Raw genomic sequence first — 12258 nt, forward strand, 5'->3', positions numbered from 1 at the left:
TAATTAAGCTGCCTCATCTAGTCCCGGCTCGAGACGAGGGGCTACACTTAAACACTTGGAAAGGACTTCATCCTCAGACGAAGCCAGGACTGACTGACTGGAGGCAGAGGGTTGGCCAGGGGGACCTCAGACCCTACTCCTTCACTCTCTCCACTAAGGAGAAAAGGAGTCACAGGGGTTGTGTGGAGAGGCAGGCTGGGACGGGAAGGACGGAGCCCGGGTGGGTTCCTGAGCCTCTCCCAGAAGCCCACCTTGACATTCCCATCATGAAAAGCGCCAGCCTCCCAGGGTTTGGGGTTCCAAACCCTGTATCTCCAACCCCACAATGCCTCTCCTCTGGCAGCCTGGCACCCACACCACAGAGACACAGGTCTGGAGAGGTGACGCGGACACAGCGAGTGATCTGCTCCTCCCACACTCCTCCCGTGAAATCCCCCTGCGACTTACACAAACCACTGCAAGCTGCCCCTGACCACCCTGTGTTATTTCACAAATTTGGAAACTGAGGCTCAGGTAAGAGCCAACGCGGGGATTTTCTGCATCTCAGACCTTGGCACTTCTCCTCTGTCTACTATGTCCTAGCAGGCTGGGGAGGCCCCTTCTCATGGGCTTGTGGGGGGGGGGTGGGGGGAGGGCCAGGGTCAGGGGGTACGAACTGGGCAGGGGTTTAAGCTGCCAAACCTCAAAGCACACCCCTATCCCTAATCCTCACACACTGGCCCCCAGTTAGCCCCCTTAGCTGGGAGCATGGGCTCTAACTGCAGGGGGCAGGGGGTGAGGTCTATGGCATCCCTTCCATTCCATACCATACACAGGTCTGTGCTGGCCCTTGTGGGGTTAACCAGCGGGGCAAGGCTCGGAATAAGACAGGAAGAATCGGAAGAAACTCAGAATCCTTGCAGGAAGCAGCTGGGGCAGACCTGGCAGGAGAGTATGCAATGGGTGCGAGGGGAGAGCATCGGGCTCTCTGTTCCCCAAACACTGGCAGGGAGGAGAAGACAGTGCCCCCGCCCCAGGCCAGAGGCCACCGCCTTCCTGCTCTCCCATTCCGGGTGTCCGAGAATTCCTGACTTCAAGAATCCCAGGACCTCAGCATCCCAAGAGACCTCCAGGGTCATTTCTCCTAACCGCATCCCAGCTCAGGAATCCTTCCAAGCTGTTTTCAAGCCGCTGTCCAAACTCTCCCCAGGACGGGAGGCTCACTACCTCACAAGGCAGCCCATTCTCCTGCTGACCAGCAGGCTTGTTAAGAAACCCTTCAACAGACCTGAGCCAAGCTTCCTTCACCAAGCAAAAATCCATTCTCCCTTTTTGCTTCCTGTTCCCACCTCAGTACTAACAGGGCACTGAGAATTCTCAAACTCTAGGTCTTCTGCTACAGTCCATCAGAGGTGAGAAGATGGTCATCCAACGGCAAGGTTGGCCCTGAACTCCCCTGCACCCCACCCAGCAGCCCCCCACACCCGGCCACCAACCCCCAGGGTGTTTGCGATTCTGGAGGCTGTGGCCCCCATGGGAGATTCTCGCTGGGGCTCTGTGGGAAGTGAAGAATGAGAGGTACTGAGAGAGGGATAGGGAAGGAGAGGCAGGGGTCTGGAAGCAGAGATTCCCACGCCCCCTCCTCCACCACCTGATAATTCTCAGCTCTGAATCAAAGTCCTGGCTCCCAAACCTTGGGGTTCCAGGAGACCTTCCCCAAGCGGGGATCCCAGCACTGGTCCTATTGAGAGCTCTCCCACCCAGCAGACATGCAGACACAGGTCCCCACCAGCCCTGGGCCAAAGGGGTGGGGGCAGATGGGGGGCTCGGCTATAACCAGTTCTGAGGTCCTGGGGGACAGCGAGGGTGGGAGAGACAGGAGGAGCCGCCAGCTGGCAGGGTTAGAAGCGACTTAAGGCCAAGTCTGAGCCACAATGGTCCCCACCCCACCCAGGCAGCTTCAGGAAGGGGCCCAGCAGAGACTCAAGGAAAGAGAGTGCTCCCCCACGCCCTCCTGACCCCCCTGCTTTGATTCTGCCACATGGAAGAAGTTCTGCAGCTTCCAGAAGAAAAACCCCTGTCCCCAAAGATTCTGGAACCCTGGTTTCCAGTTCCTCCTCTGAGCCTCACCCCACAACTGCTTGTCCTGCCCTCCCCTACCCAGCACCCATCCTGTCCCCTAACCCCATGCCCTGCAGGGAGCCCGGCTGGGGGGCACAGCAGGCTTCTCCTGGTCACCCCTCGGTCACCCCCTCCCAGTTTCCTCTTCTAAGACAGTGGCCAGCAGAGAAACATCTGGGCAGGCAGTCCTGGCCCTGGTCCTGAATTGGGGGGTGGGGGCCAGACACTGAGGTTTAGCTCTGCATAGACTCCCCCACTTGGGAAAGGGTGGCAGGCAGGGCATCAGAGGGTCAGAGGAGGAGACAGGGGTGGGAAGAGAGGAAGGAGAGGGGGGTGGAAAGCAGCTGCGTGTGTCTGTTCATTAACCACCTGGATTAGCCATTTCTGCCCAGAGGGGTGAGGAGGGAATGAGAGCTGCTGGCTGGGGGAGGGCAGCAGGGGGCACTTATGCCAGGCTGTGCCCAGGGCCCCAGGGACCCAAGCTGCGGGGAGGTGAGCGCAGCGGGGAAACCCTTCCGGGCCCACTAGACCCTCCCTGGAAGCCTTGGGCAGCCCTCTGGGAGATGAGAGGTGGGAGCAAGGGGAGCCCCGAGAACAGGGCCCGGCAGCAGCTCCAGCGGTGGCTGGGAAAGAAATGAAGAGGAAAAATTCCCACGCCCATCTCCTGGTCCCCTCCTGAGGCACCCCTGGTATGGACAGCAGGGAGGGGAGGAGAGCCCCGCAGACCCACACTCCCGACCGCCCCCTCTCGCCCTGCTGGCCTCAGTCTCAAGCAGCCACTGACACCGGCAACTTCCCCGGCAAACAAAACTCCTCCTGACTGGTCTCTTCTGGCGGGGGACAACCACACCCCAGACACCCTGCCAGAACCAGACAATGAGGGCAGGGGACTGACAGGTCGGGCTGGGGGCTGGGGGCTGGCCTAGCCCCGGGACAGGTGACCAGGTGGGCTGACCTCCCCCTCCCCTAATTTATGTGATGGGAGGTCCTGACAGCATCAGTAGGACAGGCCAGCACACACACACACACACACACACACACACACACACACACACCCCACACTCACCTTTCTGACAGAAGAGCCACCGGGTGGGTGGGTGCCTGGGTGCCCCTCTGTCTGGGACAGAGGCAGTGGGCAATGACGGGGCAGCAGCTGTGGCTGGCAAGAAGCTGGTAAGCTGGCTGCCGGGAGGAGGGCGTGAGTAAGCCTTGTGTCCGGGCGGGAGCGGGAGCAGGAGCGGAGCTGGTCCCAGGGCCACTGCTGGGAGCAACTGAGCCAGGGCGCCGCTCGCCCGGCTCCCTCCCCCGGCGGCGGGCGGGCCGGCGGCGCACCGCCTCCTTCCCCGAGCGGGCCAGCAGCCCGCCCGCCGCCGCCGCCGCCGCCGCCGCCGCCGCCTTTAACCCCTGAAGCGCTCAGCCGACTCCGGGCAGCTCCCGGCAGGGCGGGCGCCTGGGGCCCCGCAATGCAGCCCCCACCTCCTTCAGCAGCCAGCCAAGGACCTGCAGGGAGGCGTCAGAGGGCCTGGGGGCAGAAGCGGGAGGACAGGTGGCAAGAGGTCCAGGACCCCACGGAAGAAACAGAGCGGCAGAGAAATGGCCAAAGGGCTGCGGGGCGGAGAAGGATGTTTGGTCACATGGCAGTAACGATGATAATAATCAGAATAACTGGCAACTCCCAATTTTTTGGAGAGCACCCTGCTCTATGCCAATCCCAACTCATTTTGTGACAGAAGACCCAGAATCTCACTTCTGAGCCCGTTTTTTTCTTCATCTCTGCTTTTTTTCTCCCGGCTGAGTGAAGGCATTTGTGGTTTTATTTTTTAAAATTTTTTTTTCAATGTTTATTTATTTTTGGGACAGAGAGAGACAGAGCATGAACGGGGGAGGGGCAGAGAGAGAGGGAGACACAGAATCGGAAACAGGCTCCAGGCTCTGAGCCATCAGCCCAGAGCCCGACGCGGGGCTCGAACTCACGGACCGCGAGATCGTGACCTGGCTGAAGTCGGACACTTAACCGACTGCGCCACCCAGGCGCCCTGGCATTTGTGGTTTTATATGCAAAAGTGATGCGAAGAGGAACTCCGGTTAATGAATTGCATGCTTCAGCTGTCTTTGAAACGCATCAAACAATAACATGGACCGATGGATGGAGAGATAAACAGAAATGTGATAAAGCAAATATACCAAAGGATTCATTATAGAACCTACGGAGTTTACCATTTAATCCTTTCAACTTTCCTATATGGACAAAATTTATTTATAATTAAAAATACCAGGGGAAACGTGATTTGAAAAGTTTGAAGATAAGTGGACAGGATTATTTTGAGGAGAAGGGAAAAGTCATTTATTTGCAACACACCTGTTGCATGCCAGACACTTAAAGAATATTCTCTCTCTCACTTAACCTTCAAATCTCCCGTTATTCTAGCTGAAGAAAGCGATCCTGGAGTGCTTTGGTGACTTGTCCAAGACCACACAGGATGGTGTTGAGCGGAAAGTCGACCTTGGATAGGCTCATTCCAGAGCCAAGCTCCTCACCGCTCAGCTCTCCAGACACTGAAGGGCCCTTCTCTTCCCCATCTGGGCCAGTGACCTGCATTTCTGAGCCTCAGTTCCCCCTGCTGTATGATGAGTTTGGATCCAAAGGTCTTCAAGATGTCTTCCAGTTCTAACACTCACTAATTTTATTAATTCATCCAAACGCTTCCCCAGGAAAGTGACAGGGAAGACCGAGAGGAGGGACAGTCTCAGGAAAGATCTGGGGGCATCTAGGGCCAGTGTCACAGGGCAACGATCAGTACTTTGGAGGGCTACTCCCCCTGCTTCGGTGACAGTGAAGCCTTGAGGACTGGGGTGGTAGGAGTAGGGCACCTTCCCAGGACCCTAATGTGGGCAGGGTAGAGATGGAAGCATCACTGCGCCCACCCCCTGCCTCCAGAACAAGATGACTTCACCCCTCCCCAGGTGGAGAGTCCGGATTCCCAGAGTCCCAAATCCCAGTATCTCTAAACCTACCAGCCCTTGCCAGTGGCCTCCCTCTGTGAGTGTGTAGGTGCAGCCAGAGACAGAGATAGGAGAGACGTGGCCCCACAGAATGTGCCTCTGAGACTGTGGACTGTGTGAGGAAAGAGTCTAGCCCTCCCTCGTCCCAACTCTGGGACAAAGATGAATCCTAATAGCCTGTCCTACTAACTCCCACATCCCTGCAGACCAACATCGACTCAGGGGCTTGGTTCAGCCTTGGTCAGGGGAGGGAAGTGAGAGATTCCACGTCAGCAATCTGGGCTCCCCTAAAGGTAGATGGGGAGTCTGCCACAGAAGCGGAAACCCCCTCCCTGTCTTGGGTCATGAATGGCAGACACGCCATCCTCCCCATCTCCTCCTTCCAACCCACACCCCCCCATCACCCTGACTGACACCAAACTATCCCAGGCTCCCCACTGCCTACCAGATCCAGTCCCAGCACTGCAGAAGGACCCTCTGTGACACAGCCCCACCTCTAAGCCTTTTCAAGGCACCATTCCCCCTTTTCCTTCTCCACGATCAGGCCTCAATTCAAAAGCCACATCCTTCCTGGGTCCTTCTGCAACTGCCCCTCCAGTAGGCACTGGCCCCTCCTCTGAACACTGAGGGCTCTTGCTCATACATTAATGGACACTCACTGGTTGGGTGCACTTGTCTATGTCCCAGTGAGTTGAGCGAAGATTCATTCATCATTTCCTTCCCCTTTCCTCGCATGCTGGGTACCCAGTGCAAGGTGGCCGCATAGATTCTCAGTGAATGCAGACTGAATAAATAAATGGTGGAGTGATGGATAGATGGATGGTTGGCTACAGACTGAATAAACGAACACTTTTTAATGTTTGATTCTGCACAAAGCTGTACCAAGATAACTGTTGGCAGACTTTTATCTTCAAAGCTATATAAAAAACTGACCATCAGAAAAACTGACCTTGCTAGGACTTGAGGATCATTTACACCATGTCCCTCACACATCATCTGCAGCAGATCAGGAGGCTCTGAGAGATGCCTGCTTCAGTTACTAGCAAGAAGCCACTGGAGGTGACACTCTCATCCTCCACCCCAATACCACCTCTCTTTCCCAGCCCTCCTGGGGCAAGGAGGCATGAATTCAGTAAGCCTCTAGAAACCACACAGACAGAAGGTCAAGGATAGATGGAATGGGAGGGAGGGGGTTCCAAGGAGCTGGGAGATTCCAAAGAAATTAAGTAGCCTTCCCTTTATTTCTAAGAGCTGTCCCATAGCTGACCATCCACCCCCAGTCCCTCCCTGGACTTTCACCAGTATCAGTCTCAGCCTCTCACACATGCACATGCATAGTCACACACACACACACACACACACACACACACACACACACACACACACACACACAGTGAGAGCTGCTTTCTACAGGAGACTGCTTAGCCCCTATTCCCTCCCCTCCATAAAGCCCTCCTCCCCTGAGCCAGAGCAGACAAGGGATTCCCAGGGTTTTCCATCTCCCAACCCCCATCCCCTCCCTACCTCCTAAGCCAGCCCATGCCCCTTTCCCTCCTCCCTCCTTCCCTCCCTCCCTCCCATCCCCACGTGCTGGACTGCACATCTGGTTCCAGTTGTGGTTGGTCCATTCAGGGGTAGGCCTGGGGGTTTCTCATAAAACTGAATAATACCAGTGTTGGAGACTGTGGAGCTGGGGGAAGGGAGGGCAGGAGGCTGAAGGGGTGGGAGGGAGAGAGGCCGGCAGCAAGGAGGCAGAGAGAGACACAGAACCCAGAAAGTAGCAGGGCTGTGCCTGGCATCTAGCAAGGAGTCAATGGATGCTTGTTGATGGAAGATAGAAGCAGGAGAAACAGAGAGCAAGGAAAGTCAGGAGGAGAGAGAGCAGGACAAAGAGGGGGTCAGAAACAGAGACCCAGAAGGAGCAAGGAGACAAAGCTGGGGGCGCTGGGACAGGGCCACTAAGCCACAGAGTAGCCATTGAGAAGAGCAGCGAAATGAATCGTGCATGTCGGGGCCAGGTGCTGAGTTAGGCACTTTCAATGGAACAGGAGGGGATGTGACAGAAAGGAGGACAAAGGGACACACAGAGACAGAGAAGAAAGGGCAAAGATAAAGTCAAGGGAAATACTGCCAGCGAATGTTGAATCCAGACTCCCCCTGGCCTCGTGGCCCCACGGGCCAGCACAGAGTTGCTCCCATGTTATCCTTCATTCCATTTGCATCAATACTTGAGGACCTACCCTGCACCAAAACTTTCCCGTGTGTGTTTCCATGCAGGCCCCCATTCAAATCTGAGAAATGGCTATAAGCTGTCATTCTTATCCCAGTCTTAGAGCTGGGCTCAGAGCAGTTAACCCAAGACCACAGGGCAGCTGATGAAACAGAGTCTGAATCCAGGTCTTGCAACTCAAGGCTGTCTCACTCCCCAATACAACTGGGAATGCTGGGTGCCAGCGCTCCCTCTGGAGGTCATCGTGTCATGTGTCACGTAACCCCCACTCTTGCAGGGCCAGGTTCCCAGATCCTTCTGGAGCTAAGGGCAAGTTCCTCTGAGCTGGGCTATGAGTAGACCAACACCCAGCAGCAGGAATTGGCTTCCCAATCTTCCTAGCACAGGGGGCAGGGAGATGCTGGAGCTACTCCCCTCTAGCGCCCTTGGCCCCCACTCTTTTCTTCCCTCTCTACCACAGAAAAGGCAGGGAGGGCCACATGCCCAGGTCCCCAGGGGAGAGGCCTTGGGCCTCAGAATCCTGCTGGGCCCATAACACAGCTGGCTGGGAGCCAGGCCGTGGGGGACACCATAGGCATTTGGTCAATGTCTGTGCATTGAGTTGCACCCTCTCCCTTCTGACCACATCCCCCCCCGCCCCTGCAGCTAGAGATGAGCTTGGGCTTTCTCCAGGATACTTTCATCTCAGGGCCATTCTCTGGTCCTCCCCCTTCCGCGTGTCCCCCTCCCCAGAGCTGGCTCCAGAAGCCACACCCCACCCTGCTGCCCCACAGAGCCCCTCTCCTTTCCTTCCTGATGCTGGGCTCCACAGCCCAGGTCACAGGTCTCTTCCTTTTCTGTTTGTCATCCTCGACATTCAGGCCAGACTGAGGCAGCAGCAGGGGCACCCCCTCCTCACCACTGCCCCTTATTTGCATCTCATTTGCATGCATTCCCAGCATCTCTCAGAGTACAGAGCTGGGCAGAGCCTTGGGCCCTTTGCCACACACTGCCCCAGGGAGGGAGAAGCTCCAGGCCTTCCACATTCTGGTTTCCTCCTCTCTGGTTTGCGCCTGTGGTCTGAGGACAGAGGATCAAAAGAACAGGAGAAGCATGAGAAAAATGGCCTGCCAACAGCTTGCCCCCAAGACACATGCTGGCAGCCCCTCCCTCCTGAGCCTGCCTCAGTTTCCACCCAGGAAAGGCACTCGGATCCAGCCCCAAGAACCTCAGACTGGAAGTCAGGGCCTTGGGGTCCAGCCCCACTCGGCCACCAATGCCCTGGTGACCAGAGGACGCTCTTGGTCCCTCTTGGCTTCCATCCCCCCATCTGACAACCTCGAAGATCCCTCGGAAGACTGCTGGAATACGTTTCTAGGCAGACATTGGTCCTTGGCAGAAAGTCATTGCTGGTGCCAGTTCACTGCACACAAATCCCTGTCTCCCCTGAGAAAGCCAATTTTAAAGCTGTAAGGACTCTGGGAGTTAATCGCCTCTGGGACAGGATTCCTCTCAAGCCTAAACCAGCGATGGTCACCGGCTTCAGCCTGGATCCTTTCAGAGAACCCACAGCCCTCCCTCACACACACACCCACCACCCTAACCCCATTATTACAAGGTCCCTAGACTGGACAGTCGGGGAATCCCCCACACCCAGGTTATCTGGATTTCAGGAAGGTGTTGGCAGGAGCCGTGATGAAATGCTTGGAGACGAGATAGAAAGCCGAGTGGATTCCGAGCCAGCAAGCCAAGGGGTGTTGATTAATAGATCAATGTCAACTTCCTGACTTGCCAAAGGGCTCTGTCCTCTGCCCTGGCTTGTCCAACATACTTATCAGTAACTTGGATGAAGACTTAGAACCAAGGCTTACCAAGCACACAAAGGTAAAAAAGCAAAAGAAAGATGTTGAACTGAACCAAAATACAAAATTGACACTACAAACAGACCAGAATTAGTAAGGGAACATTTCTCTTGAGGTCAAGTCCTAAACTGAGGTTAAAAAGTCATAAAATAAAAACACTGAATTAATAATAGTTCGTGCAAGGAAAAGTCTAAGATTTAGCGGCAACAGAAAACAGAAAATTCAGAATTCTGCTCTCAGGAGGATATGGCTGCCACCAAAAGGCACATGCTCTTTGGGTTGCATTAATAGAGGTATAGAATCTAGACCAAAGGAGATGAGAGTTCTACTCTATTCCATGCCTCTCAAACATCATCAGACGTGTTGAGTTCTCTCCTATACTCTGTAAACCAAACAGCATCCAGAAGAGGACAGCAGAAGACACTCCATAAGCATTTATTGAATAAAAGCGCAAGAAAGACTAAAGAGATTGAGCCCAATTTTTATTTCAGACGATAAAGGACACAACATACATCGTCCAATATTTGAAAAACTGTCTTGAGAAAGTGAGCCAGGGCAAACTGTACTGCCTACATACTCCTCCTTTGTCTCCCTGCCTCTTCATCTGTGAATTCCTTGAAGCCTGGGACCATTTCCCATTCATCTCTGAATATCCAAAAGGCAGCATCAGTCAGGAGCTGAGCAGCTGCTAAGGACGCAACGGCATCCTGACAAGGCCAGGCCTGTGGGCGCCGATCAGTAGGGAGCATGCTGGCCCCAGCCTGGGAGCTGACCTTTAGCCAAGCCGGCTGCTGAGCTGGAGAAGGCGAGGAGCCAGGCTTGTGGCCGAACGTTTGGCTCGCACATGCTGTCCCAGGCTGGCCAACTGGCCTCCCACCCCCACCCCCACCAAGACTCACCCTTTGCCACTGCTCTGTGGGGTCTGGCCCCAGATGGGCACCCTTGCCCAAAGTCTGGAGCTCCCCAGCAGCCCAGATCCTGCCAAAGCTGGATTCCTCCCCTCCAGCCCCTCATCACCTGCATGGCCTTCCCACCTCCTCATCTTCCGTGCATCTTCCTTTCTCTCACCCCCTAACCGACCCTCACCCCACCATTCCCTCTCCTTAACATTGAACCTCAGGCCTCCAACGTTCTTCGTATGACTACTTCTTGCTCTGTGCTCTGTGGCAATGGGCTGCTGAAAATTTCAGCGCTCACCTCCCCTCCCGCCCGCCATATTTTCTTAATTATATAGCACTTTCAGGGCTGAACAGAGCTGGAGACTCCCTCCAGAGGACTTTTACCCTACAGCTAATAATAATCTCTTTGCTTCACCTTGAAATGAGGGCCGTCCCTCCTGGAGTATGAGAGCCAGGGAAAGCTGGCCCTATCTTACTAAGGCCCAGGGATGGGAAGGGAAAGAGTCTAGGCTTTGGTGCCACCTGGACCATCACTGAAGCCTGGCTACCCCACTCACCAGCTGTGCGACCTCAGGCAAGTTATGAACCACTCTGACAAATGATTACAGAGTCTGACACAGAGCATCCCCCACATCCTCCTCCTTCAAAGAAGCCTTCACCACCTCCACCCCAGAGTCCCAGTTCATCTCTCCTTCTCACGGATGTCTTAGGCCCTGTTTAATAAACACTCACACTTACTGAGGGCTTCACATGTGCCAGGCACTATTCCTAGAGCTCGTGGATATTAACTTCAATCCTTCCAACAACCCTATGGATATTGACCATTATGAACCCCATTTTGTAGATAAGGAAACTGATGCTCAGAGACATCAGCTACGATTGCTACTACTCTCCTAACTGAAGCAGCCACAGTATGTCAGCAGGGACCTCAGGGCCTTTGCCCATCGACATCCTGTTTGGGTGCCGGGCTCTCCTGTGCCTGACAGATGCTCACTCGCCAGCCTCTGCTTTCACACACCAGGCCCTTAGAGCCCGCTCCCACACCCAGCTGAGGCTGGAAGGCTCCAATGAGTGGCAACCTGCTTCCTGTCTCTCTCCCTCCCCCGCCCCCCCACACACACACCTGTTCACACTCTCCCCAAATACTTGTTTCACAGGCTGGGCATTCCCAGCTCTTCCACAGTTTCTGGATCTTTCCACCTTCCAGGTACTCGGTTGTTTCCCTGCTTCTGATCCCATCCCAGTTGGCCTTCATCCATTCATACATTCACCCATCCATTCAACAAATGCTTTGGAGTGCCCACAGAGGGTCAGGCCAGCACCACAGGTGGATCACACGCAAAGCCAGATGGAGCACCTGCCCGCAGGGACACTTGGTCTAGAGGACGAGACGCCGAACAAACAGAAGCACAAACACGTATCAGGAACAGTGCTGAGTGGTGCAAGGGGAAAGACCGGAAAGCCAGAGGGAGGAATCGCTTAGATCCTAATGGCTAATGTGCCCGTAACATGTGCCAGGCCCCATTATAAACCCCACACATGCCTTATTAGCTCATTCCCTCCCCACCACAGGCCTGGGAGTAGATGTCCTTCTAACCCCCTTCGAACAGTGGAGGGAGCTCACACACGAGAGGCAAAGTCGCCTGCCCAAAGTCAGCAAGACAAGAGCAGAGAGGCAGGACGATAGGCCTGAACCCCAGCGGTTCTCCGAAGCACCATGTCATATTATGTCCAGGAGGTTCGTGGAGGGCTCCTAAGGACTCAGTGCCCAAGCCGATGACCCACACACACATGCCAGCAGCAGCCTGACCATGCAGAAGGTGGCAGGCCCACCCTGGTGGTGACCTCGACCCCATTCTGTGCTTTTTATCCATGTTCCCTTGTGCCACATTGGCTTCACCAAGATGGAAGTCACCCAAACACCAGAGCCCCAGCTTACTCTCCCACTTGCTATCACCTTCAGACATTTGACCTTTCCCCTGGTTGGCTCCAAGGGGGCTGGAGGGGTTGTCCAAAACGATGTGAATGGGGCCAGTGGTCAGCCCTTCCTGTCAGGGCTTAGCTTGAGACGTGGCTCCTGGTGACACCGATGGGACCAGGGATAGGGCAAGAAGGGCTCCAAAGTCTGGAAAACAATCACCCCAGGCTCTCCCCAGGGCCACCCAATTCTGGGCTCACAAACGTT

General features: G+C 55.2%; 1 protein-coding gene and 1 long non-coding RNA gene across 11 annotated transcripts in view; one reads left to right on the forward strand and one right to left on the reverse strand.

Moving 5' to 3' along the window:
- The window catches only part of TNS1 (tensin 1), a 225789-nt gene that overhangs the window by 131000 nt on the left and 82531 nt on the right, over nucleotides 1–12258 (reverse strand). Inside the window, exon 1 of one of the 10 annotated variants that reach the window (XM_086719596.1) lies at nucleotides 3167–3482. The exons of the other annotated variants lie outside the window; for them this stretch is intronic. The gene's annotated coding sequence lies outside the window, so the exon portion shown is untranslated. Of the gene's footprint in view, nucleotides 1–3166; nucleotides 3483–12258 lie in introns of those variants that run through there. 10 annotated transcript variants of the gene reach the window in all.
- LOC147578671 (uncharacterized) lies at nucleotides 908–5978 on the forward strand. Its single transcript, XR_015255546.1, has 2 exons — nucleotides 908–2789; nucleotides 4529–5978. It is a non-coding gene; the product is annotated as an uncharacterized LOC147578671 (long non-coding RNA).

Source organism: Puma concolor, chromosome C1 (assembly GCF_028749965.1).
Source record: "Puma concolor isolate L17-30 chromosome C1, mPumCon1.1.hap2, whole genome shotgun sequence".
Taxonomy (NCBI): Eukaryota; Metazoa; Chordata; class Mammalia; order Carnivora; family Felidae; genus Puma; species Puma concolor.